The sequence below is a fragment of the Triticum dicoccoides genome, chromosome 4B (assembly GCF_002162155.2).
Source record: "Triticum dicoccoides isolate Atlit2015 ecotype Zavitan chromosome 4B, WEW_v2.0, whole genome shotgun sequence".
NCBI classification, from domain to species: domain Eukaryota; kingdom Viridiplantae; phylum Streptophyta; class Magnoliopsida; order Poales; family Poaceae; genus Triticum; species Triticum dicoccoides.
Window position 1 is genome coordinate 139,836,816 of NC_041387.1, and position 11,638 is coordinate 139,848,453.

An 11,638-nucleotide genomic window follows, 5' to 3' on the forward strand; every position below is an offset into this window, starting at 1 on the left:
AACCACATGTCGGAGCCGCCCCCAAGCTCTCCATCCCCGAGCCCGGGGAACGCACGCCCGACAGGAGAGAGGAGCGACACCCCGAGTCGCATGAGGCCGTCGCTCCCCGCTCCGCCTCAGAGTCAAGGGCCAGATTGGAACCGAACTGGTTCACCTCCAGAAGGGCGCTCGTCGCACCGGGAGGCGCAGCCGAAGCCGCCCCCTGCCCTTGGGCGGGCCCACCGTCTTGTCCAGGGACTTGTCGTGGATGCCCACCTTGTCCCACGCCGCAGTGTCGATGGAGTCATCGCCCATGCTCTCATCGTTGTCGTGGTCCTCATCCTTGTCCTTGTCGCCGGGGCCTTTTCCATTGGAAGGTGGGGGCGGGGGAGGAGCCGCGCCGCGCCCCGGCGCCGCCAGCTCTGGCTCCAGCTTGATGTCATACCCCTCGCCGTTGAACCAAATCTCGACGCGACCATGCAGCTTGTCAGGGGCACGGCAGGCGAACCGCATCCGCACCGGACCCACCCGGATCAGGGACAGTTCGTCGACCGCGATAGGGCGGCCGATCATGGCGGGGGCCGCCATGAGCCGATCGACCCTCCGCTGTTTGGGGGGAACTCCCCACAGCTTCAGCCACACCTCGGGCATGGACATGGCCTTGGGATCCTCCTCGCGCGCCTCCTGGATCTCCGCCATGATATTATTGAGGGAGAGGAACAGCTTTCCACTTCGCGTCGCCATCCTTAGCATCGCCTTGTTGGGAAACACCACCGAGAACCGATCCACACCGACCGGAAGCACCTGCCAGTCCCATTCTCCCTCGAAAAGGTGTGGCAGTTCCGCCTCCAGAATCGCAGAGGAGAGCAGGCCCGGAGCGGCAGATATGAAGGCCGCGTCCAAGCCCAGCCCCGCGTCCGCAGCAAAGACCTCCGGGCCCTCCACGAACGGGAGGCAGAAGAAGCCCTGGCCCGGAATCGCGTTCCCCATGATCTGCAGCTGCGGCGGCTTGCCATGGGTCGGGCAGTAGGCCGATGCGTGGCCTTCTTCTTGACAGAGGATGCAGACGGGCTTGAACGTGCACTCGTTTTGGTAATGGCCGACCCGCCCGCATTTGAAGCACTCCGGCCCATCCGCCGCCTCCACCTCCACCGGGATCGGCTCGGCCGCCGTGCCCTTGGACGAAGACGGCACCCCCGGCAGCGCAGGCGCAGCCCGACGCAGATCCGCTGCGGGCCCCGGCCGCTGCTTCTGCTTCTTGGCGTAGGGGTCGCCGACCCGGTCGCCGCCAAGAGGACGCTGCATCTCCTTGCGCTTCAACTCCTTCTTCTTCTCGAGACCACGCCGCTGGTGTTCCTCCTTCTTCTGGTGCTTGTGCTCCTGCTCCTTGATCCACCACGGCGGCGGCGGCCCCCAGCCACCCGCCTCCGCCTCCTGGATAGCGAGCTGCACCTTGGCCTTGGCGCGCAGGTCGCGCTCGCGCTGCCTCTCAGCTTCCGGATCCAGGGAAGGCGACATCGAAGGCTTCTCCCCGCGCTGCTCCCCGCGCGAGCCCATCCGCACCACCTCGACGAAGGAGCGACAGAGAGGAGGGGGAGGGGATAGACGGCGCAGCCGACGGGCTTGTTTTCCGTAGCGGCGGATCTGAGCAGTGGTGGCTGGAAACCCTAAGGTGGGATCTAGCGCGCCCCGGCGCACCCACACCCATTTATAGGGGAGGCGGGGAGGCAACCCTAGCGGCTCCTCGTTCGACCGGGCCTCGGGCCACGCAAGCGCTCCCTGGGCCTCCTGGGCCGCCACCATCACACTGCCAGCCCCAAACCCCAGGTTCGACCCCACCCCTGTGGAGTCAAGCCCCGAGGGGAGCGTAGCGGGCTCCCCAACTGGACCGAGCGGCCCAACTGACGCCAGCGGCCCAGCAGTGGACCGCGGCCCAGCCCCGGGAACCCTAGCGAGTTCCCCTCCGAGCGGAGACGGCGCCTGACCGCTGCCGCCGCCCTGCGCGGCCACCGGCCGCCGAGGCTCCGCGTCCAGCCGAGCCAGCTCCTTCGCCGCAGCCTCCCTCGCCGCCGCCAGGAGCGCAAGGGCATCCGCCCCCTGGCGACCCCTTGGCACCCCGCCACGCGACGCTGCAAGGCGCCCTGCGCCGTGGCCACCGGGCGCAAAACGCCGGCGGCGGCCGGCCCGACCGAAGGCTCCCTACTCCTTGGCGTGCGCAACAAAGTCAGCCAGCGAGCACGCCGCACGTGCCCGTGTCGAAATCGAACCCGCACTCCCACCATCACTCTCCTGACTTACCTCGTCGTCCTCGGAACTTTCCCCCGCCAACGCCCAGAAGCGGCTGTCGCCCGACGACGCCGGCCGGAGGAGGGGCGCAGCGTGAGCCGCCCTGCCCCCGGGCCCTTCCGCACCGCCGTCCACTCCTCCTCGGAGCTGACCGCCTCCTTCGCCCGCAGGCCGGGCGCGCCGCCGCGGCCTCCTGACCAGACAGTAGCCGTTGGGAGCGCACTCGCCTCCATCCTCCAACCAACCCATCGCTGCCCTTGCAATGTTCAGGATCCCCGCAAAAGAGAAAAGATGTGTCTACCTGAAAAATCAACTCCACAAGACGAAGATGAATGAAGGACGAAGTGCCTGGTCTAAATGCATCAGATCTGATAGTTTGTTTCCTTGTTTACAGTTAATTTATTATTGCCCTTTGCTGCCTTTTACTAGCAGGCACTATTTCTCTATTTCATATGTAGGGAAGATATTGCATGTTCTGGTGGGGTAGGGTAGGGTAGAGGAAAATAAGAACTAGCACAGTAGAAAGCATTAAGCAATCCTCTTTGCTCTGAGCAGTCTAGCCATTTGCCAGCCTAGTCTGAACAAGCCTCCCTAGCCATGCATGTAGCATCACCTAAGGCCTAAGTTAGCATATACTGTAGAAGTGCATGCGCTAGCCAATGCAACCAAAAAAACGATCTGATGGAAAAGACTAGGCAGCACATTATACGTCAACACTCTCCCTCACGTGTGGCTCCCTCAGGCCTAGACGTGGACTGAAAGTGGGCTGCAATTTTAATTGCGCCGGCCGGGTCTTGAAGTCAAGACCTCTTGGCTCCTGATACCATGTAGAAATGCATGCTCTAGTCAATGCAACCAAAAGACCGATCTAATGAAAAAGACTAGGCAACACATTATACGTTAACATATACTCCTCTGTACCGAAATACTTATAGTTGGGGGAACTTGTACTAGTTTCCCCCAGCTACAAGTATTTAGGTGCAAAGGTAGTAGTATATGCATAAACAAACAGGTAGAATAATAATACACAAATAATTCAACTTGCTCATAAAAAACAGCCATTTTAGTTGGAGCCTGCTCTATGGACGGTTGTGAATAATGTGTGCATACATATTGACTACTTAGTTCAGATGGATCGCATAATGGACAGACAGGTTGTACCTGGCTGTGCTGTCTGGGACGACAATGACGAACAGTCGCGTCTCGATCGGCGACGCCGCAGTCAATGTCGTAGACGGTGCAGGTGCAGGTGCGGCGGGGCTCGATCTGGTTTCAGTCCAAGGAAGAACCAATTCTGGACCGCCAACACAAAGTTGTGGCGCCCGGCGGTAAGTAAACCCAGATTAGGCTAGGGTACTGATTTAGGGGCTGGAGTCAGGTCGTGAGAGGTTTGCAGATTATCTTTTTTTTCCGAATATATTTCAAAGAGCAGCATTGTTACATAGAGTTACAGGTCTGTAGAGGAGAGGAACTCGCGCCACAGATTGGCGTGGTTCATGAGAGTTTGAGACTTAAGCCTATGAGACCAAACAATTAGATCATCAAGAATAACAATAATTGTACCACTAGCACCGATCTCCAAGCTTTGAAAAACTTTCTTGTTCCTTGCATCCCAGATTTTCCATAGGATTAGAAGAAACATGAAAGGGGTAACCGAGGAGGGCAGGTCGGCCGGGAGAGGCGATTGGAAAAGATGTCCAATCGGTGTAAACGAGGGCTGGATGCCAATCCTCGGCCAAATTCGCACAGCAGCCGGACAGGTGAAGAAGAGATGCTCGCGGTCCTCCTCGGAGTGGCCGCACCTAGGGCAGATACAGGTGTCCAAGATGTGCTTCCGATGCAAGTTCTTCCTGGTGTTGAGGCGATCCAGGTAGAAGAACCAGCCGAAGATCATAACTTTCTTGGGCACGCGGGTGTCCCAAATGATCTCGAGAGCGGGGTCGGCGAGCTGGTCAGTAAGAGCCGCGTATGCTCCTCGAGTGGAGAAGGCCGCCCCGTTGAGCAGCCACCGAGTGTCCTGGACCTGCGAGAGAGTCACATCCCGCAACAAGGAGTTTAAAGAGGCAAGTTCTGCAATCGCAGTAGTGGTTAGCCGATTACGAAGAGCAAGTTCAACCCCATCGTGCATAATGGTGTTAACCATGGCGTTTTGTTTTGTGTGGTGGGAGAAGAGAGCGGGGTAAACTAGGGCTAGTGGCTCGGGCTTGAGCCATCGATCTAACCAAAAAAAGGTGGAACACCCATCACCAATGGTGCATTGCGAAATCTCTCTCAGGCTCTGAAGTTGTTTAAAAATAGTTTTTGCCAAAAAGGAGTTTTCTTACCATGCCCAATGTGAAGGGGGGAGTGGTGCAAGACCCAGTCCTTCCAGGGAAGGTTGGAGTGTAAAAATTTGTAGGCGAATTTCAGCAGCAAGCAAAAGTTTTGCACAAGCAGGTTCTTAACACCTAGACCACCAGCAACTTTGGGGGTACAGACCTTGTCCCAAGCAACCAAGCATTTAGCCTCAGAGCAAGTCTCATGGTTGGACCAGAAGAAGGTACGTCTACGTTTGCCGATAGCTTCTAAGACTTGGATGGGAAGCGAGAAGCACAACATGAAGTAAGTAGGGAGACTATCCAGAACCGTGGAGAGGAGGACGAGCTTACCTCCACATGAGAGGAGGAGAGCACACCAGCCAGCAAGGTAGATATCACAGCGATCAATCACGGGTTGGAAGGCCGAGGGAGGGAGTTTGTAGGGGGAGAGGGGCAGCCCTAGATAGGTTTGAGGGAAGGAGGAGATATTGGTTGCGAGGTCATTTGCCATGCCAACGGCATCAGTTGGATCGACATTGAGGGGGATGAAAGTTGGGAATTCTTTTTCTGAGAAAAACACAAGGGGCAATTTTGCAAGCAAAACGGCGGGAGGACCTAAATGTTGTGGCCCATTTTATTAAGGATGGGCTCTAATGGGTTGCCTAACTATACCATAAACATCCCTGGCCCAAATACCGCCGCATGCCACATCATCACTTAATAATCCAACGTGGCACCTTGTCACCATGTTCTTTTTTAACACACTACGACCGGCACGTATACAAGCATACACTAATCCCTGTGAACGCACGTATACCCTACCCCTATGAGCATCTTTGAGAGACTAAGTCGCATAGAACCTTGAGATTTATGAAGTCACCACATGAACCAACATGGCCGGAAAGACAGAAATAAATCCAGGAAAATGCGAGCACCAATGCAAGTCTAGGACTTGAACCCCGATGAGCTGGGAATACCACAGTTTTTACTTTTCACGCGTCAGCGGCAGGCTTACGCCGGCCTGAACCTTATATTACCAAAAGTGAAGCAAGTACAGAGAGTGTAGAGAGTTATAAGAGGATTTGGGGGAGAAAAAAAGGAGAAAGGGTAACAAATTACATGATAGCTATAATCTCACAGCTAAATGAGACAACATGGTCCCCCAAACCCCGCAGAAGGGATTGTTTATCGGGGTTTTTACATCTGTGAGACCAGAGAAGAAGGTCCTCCGCAACATTCTCAACGATTAGGTGAATGCCATGATCTTCATTCCTTAAAAACCTTCGTGTTGCGACGTTTCCAAGTCACCATGTTCTTTGACATAATTTTTTTTGTCACAAATTTATGTCACGTTGCGTTAAGTCATTTTTTCAAGGAAAAAAAACAGGCCAATTAAGTGCTCTATGACAAGAATAATGACGATTTTGGAGCATCACCATGACGGATATATTTTGCTATAGAACTGCAACATATCCATGATGAAACAGTTCTCGACATGGAAAATTGATTTCCATCATAGAAGTTCATATGCATACATGTTTCTCCGAGGACTGATGCTTATTGAGTCATCATCCCTCATGTCTCAACTTCACACATACAACCTTATTTTGGGCAGATATCGCATACGTGAAAATTTTCTGCTTGACTGAAATATAACGGTTGGTACAAGCCAATGATTTGGACTCTAGTGTGCCACATGGTAATGAGATCTCCATGGTAATCCTAGGGTAGCTGCAACCTGCTACTAAGATAACATACATTATTTGTAGAAGACCAGAGATAAGATGATCTGAACTCTGAAGTCGCTGCTCTAACAACCACATTGTCCTTCGGAACGGTGTAAAATGCTCCATGAACTGATAATCTGCAGTTGTCCCCAACATAAAAACATATGCCGCTTGTGGACCGAAGCAAGCCTCATATACACAAAACAAACGTTGATCCTTTACTTAATTTCTCATGCAATGGTTGTTGGTTCTGAACAGAGGCTGTTGAACTAACTGGAAGGGCCATCAACCTTTCAGTCGACACAGGACAGCTACACAAGTAACTGACTTCACCAGATCTATATATGACTGCACATGTATGAAATGCCAGTTCATCCTCAAACTCAAGCCAAGCCAACAGCATGTGAAAGGCGCACTGCTGATTAATGTATCCTGTAGTTTACAATATCTGAACCACCCAGTTGACTACCAACACATTGCAGCATATGAACGGCAGCACAGATGCATGTGAGTCCGACATTTTATCTTCTGCACATGGGGGAAGAGGGTTCAGATAAGCTGGCAGTGGCACTGCATTCCTGTGTTATTCATTTCCCCTCCTAACTAACTTGACTGACTAACTGGTCATCAGGTCAGACCCACAGGCCCTGGATTGGATCTATGTTCAGAGCATAATGATAATAGAGTAGGAACAGACAGTCAAGGCATCCAGTCGGATTAAAGAAATTGAGATAAGCGCATAGCCAGTTAAGCATACACCATCGATCAACCAACATAAGCTGCCAACTGAGCAGTGAAGCCCTGGAAGGTCTCATCCTCCTCTTCCCGGACCCCCTGAGATCCAGAAATTTTGATCTGCCATGGTGATGGTCGAGCTCGCTGTGGCTGGATGGTTCGTGTCTGTCTGCCTTTCCAAGCTCGCCGACCCTGTGATACAGCATGCAAAGGACCGGTACAAAGACCAGAAGAATTTTGTGGCCAACACCGAGAAGCTCAAGTGGCGACTCGAGCAGATTTCAGAAGCAATCAGCCGGGCCAAGGAAAGGGAAGTTGATGATTCCAAATTGCAGTCGTGGATCCTGAGACTCAGAGATGCGGTTTTCACAGCAGAAGATGTTCTTGATTCCATCAAGCATGCAATGTTGAAGCACCAGGTAACGATCGAGCCTGTACTCAAGCGTTTAATTTCTCCTAGCAAAGATGCTTCTGATTTCATTCCCCAAGACCATGCTTGCCCAAGACACAAAAGACGCTGAAGATTTGACCAAAGTCATCAAAAAGCTTGACAGAATTTCTGCAGAGATGAGTAGCTTGTGTTTCTTGTGTGGGCAAGATGCTACACAAGGATTCGTGCCTGATCAAGCTCCTGATTGGCGGGTGACCACTGCGTCCGACACACAACCAAATCTGGTTGGTCAGCAGAAAGAAGCAGATGAACTCATGGCTTTTTTACTCAAACCTGAACAAGGTAATGAGAAAGTCTCATGTATTTTTGTTGTCGGAATGGGTGGTGTTGGGAAGACAGCTCTCGCCCGGGAAGCTTACAATGATAGCAGAACAGACTGCTTTGGAGTGAAGGTCTGGATCTGTGTATCACATAGAGCCAGCATCACAAGGGTCTTGATTGACGCAACCAATGCTGCTTCCAAAAAATTACTGCTTTATCGCCATCCTGCGCCCGACAAGGGCACTATCAAGAGTATGCTGGCAGATGTTTTGAAAGATAAGAGATTTCTCATAGTCCTGGATGACATATGGGATTGGGATTTATCAAGAAACATACTGGACGCATTCAATATGCCATTTAGTCAAGCACGTGAAGGAAGTAAAGTCATAGTCACTACTCGAGACCCAAGCATAGGAGAAGGAATGAGTACAGTAGGGCCAATTCCTGTTCACGGCTTACAGTCTGAACATTATTGGCAACTGTTCAAGGAACTTGCATTTCATAACAAAGACCCAGAAGAGTATCCAGAACTCTTACCCATAGGCGAAAACACAGCCGAAAGGCTAAATGGCTTGCCCCAGGCAGCAGAGACATTTTGTCAGGCGTTACGGTCAGACTTCAATGCTAACCACTGGAGGGGTATTTCGAAAAGGAAAATGTATCAAATGGGAGCAGAGAAGGGTGGCCTCATGGCCACACTGAGATTAAGTCATGAACAGCTGCCAAGAGACCTCAAGGAATGTTTCGTTTCTTGTTCTCTCTTCCCAAAAGGGCATGCCTTTCGAAAAGAAGAAATTATCCGTGTATGGATGGCTCTCGGATATCTTGATGGCCCTGGAGCTGGAGTGCAAAGAATGGAAGATACATGAAACAGTATTTTTACTCAGTTGCTGCAGAGATCCTTCTTCATCAAGAAAAACAATGAGGCACCAGGAACATACATCATACCTGAACCATTGGATGAACTTGCTGAATTCTTATCTTCTGGTGAGTACTTCCGGATCGAAAAAATAAGCGAATTTGATGATGGACCAATAAATATCCCAGAGAGGGCCCGTCATGTTTACCTTGATATCAATGATCTTGCAAGGGCCTCTGGAAGACTGAGTCGAATTACTAATCTGCGCAGTCTTGTGGTAGTCGGTCAGATATCCTCTGGCTCAGAGAAGTCGGGCTTGATTCAGACCCTTAAAGAACTTCTTATAGGGATGAAGTGCCTGCGCGTGCTGATGGTCTCCGAGCCTCTCCTAGCAGATCTTCCTAAACTGAAGCACCTCCGTTACCTTGAGATCCATGTTGACGACAATTATGGAAATGCGTCTCTTCCAGAATCTATATGCAAGTTATATCAGCTGCAGACATTGATCACAAGGTTCTGTGGCAACAAATTGTCAATGCCGAAGAATTTCAAACAATTAATCAGCCTGCAGTTCCTCGAAACTGAACCGGAAGCAGTATGCACAATTGCTGATATTGGAAAGTTGACTTCCCTGCAAGAAATTAATACCTTTGAGGTTGAAAATAATGATAAATTTGGCATTAATCAACTGGAAAATATGAACAAGGTCCATGGTAGTCTTTGCATCAAAGGACTTGAGATGGTGGAGGGCAAGGACGAGGCTTTGAAGGCAAAGCTAGACAAAAAGGAGTATATCGAAACATTAGATCTGCGCTGGAAGCTTGTGAGCGAGAGAACTGAGTCCATGATGACTACTGCACACGAAGTGCTGGAAGGCCTTCAGCCACACTGCAATCTTAGCAAGCTCATAATAAATGGCTACACAGGCATGCAACCCCCAAACTGGCTGAAGGGGGCCCAGGCCCAGGAGCTAAATCTTAAGTGCATCGAGCTCTCAAATTGCAGTGGATGGAAGGACCTTCCACCTTTTGGCATTCTACCATACCTCAAGGTCTTGCATCTAAGGCAGATGAGATCTCTGCGGCGGATCGGGGAAGAGATATATGGCCAAGACATCCCATCTGGATTTCCACAGCTGCATGAGCTCTTGTTTGAAGGCCTCTGTAATTTAGAGGAATGGTTCTTGCCCAACAGAGACATCCAGTTACTTCCCAAGCTTCGCAGTCTGTCCATAACCAATTGCGGCAAACTGAAGGGACCCCAAGCCCTTCCATATTTATTAGAGAAGTTGCCATCTGTGGTCATCAAGAACTGCCTCAACATCGGTAAAGACTATATCCGTCCCTCTATGACCATTGGCAAGCCAATATTGAAGAAAGATGTGGAATGCATCAGGACTAGCCCTGTTTATTGTCAAAAACCTGCATCCCTGAAACGGAAATTTGCTGATAGATCATGGTGAAGAAACTTGTCTTGTCTCATTTTCCTTTATGGTGTGTTAAAAATATGTTTTCCATGTTTTGTTCCTGACATTTGTCAACAATCTGATTGCAGAGAAATGTTCGCCAGAATAGTTCGACCTCAGGGGCAGATATCGAGACAGACGAAAAGCTTTGAATGTTGCTTCATGATGTCAGACTGCCTTCCATGTCATCGACAACAGAAGACCATCATTGGAATACATCTCTGCACCAGGAACCAATTTATCAGTGTATTTTTCTATTGTGCTTTTTCCAATCAAGTACTTGTTTGCTCTACAGTTTCGAGCAAGTTCTAATAAATTTATGTATCGAACTACAGGATGTTATAACCATTATGTTCCATGGTCCCACGTTTCATTTAACAGACAATCGCATTTTATCCTGCTAGCTTCAGTTTCGTCTACAATCTGCAATTAATTTTCAAGTGATTTCAATTAATTAACAGTTGATGGTTCCTGTCGAGTAAACCATGCTTATTGATTATGGTCAACATGCATAGTAGTTAAATTTTAAGCAAGTGAGGAAGATCATTGAATAAATTATGAAAAATAATAACAATAGCAAAAAAATGATACCACATGAATGATTTTGGCGAACCAAACCATGCACAATGAAGCTAAAAGAAGGTGACGGCAGATCCTCTATGAAATGCTTAATTGAATGGAGGAGAACTAAAACAAGGTTTAACATGACTATAGAAGTGCCATAGTAGATAGAAGGAAGACATCCTTGTTATCAGAGGGAAATGTACGGCGGCCTGTACGACTTACATAACATTTTACCATATTCGCTGGTTAGACAAGGCAGAGGAAAACAATCAATCAAAATTACTTAACGTGAGCGCAAAACAAAGATCTTGCAAAGCTGCCACTGACATGGCGTTACCAGCAAGGCGGAAACTCGGCATGCGCGGGTGGCACTGGCAGCGTGCGACTCATAAACGGGCAAATCGCCGAACAGGCCGCGTGCACACACAAATACCAGCAGATTACAACCCTCGCACGCACTCCAGCGCCGTGGGATCACTCACTCATATAGAGTGGAGTAAATCATGCGGTCCTGTGACAGATCCCTGGTGGTATGAGGTGAAATTGGTGGGTAAGAATTGGAACAGCCCCCACGAGAAGAGTGTGACGAACTATCGCGCGCATGGGCTATACAACGGTGAACTGATAATGGGTCAGGAAGTAGGAAACGGGAAAACAGTGGCCGGGGGAGGAAATGCTTACGGGTTGGATGGAGAACACTCCTTGCCCCGGAGATTTCTTGATTCATCAGTGGGTTTAGCCGTTTAGGTGCACACTTCTCGCCCACAGTAATTGTTTCTTTTTCAGTAATGAACACTCTCGCCCACTGTAGGTGCTATGGAGAACCCTTCCGAGGAAAAAGTTCATTTTAAACCCTAAACTGATAGAGATTCGGCAAAACAAACTCTTACCAGTCGATTGCATCCTAAACTATGCAATCCCGGTCTAAATTAAACCCTGACGTCCTTTGACAAACCAGGATTGGTACCTTGAACCCGAGACCTCCTGCTGTTGGTCAACGGAAGTAACCACCAA

At 50.2% G+C, this 11,638-nt stretch overlaps 1 pseudogene; it reads left to right on the top strand.

Moving 5' to 3' along the window:
- Nucleotides 1–7,149: 7,149 nt before the first annotated feature.
- On the top strand, nt 7,150–10,391 carry LOC119295486 (annotated as a pseudogene).
- Nucleotides 10,392–11,638: the final 1,247 nt, after the last annotated feature.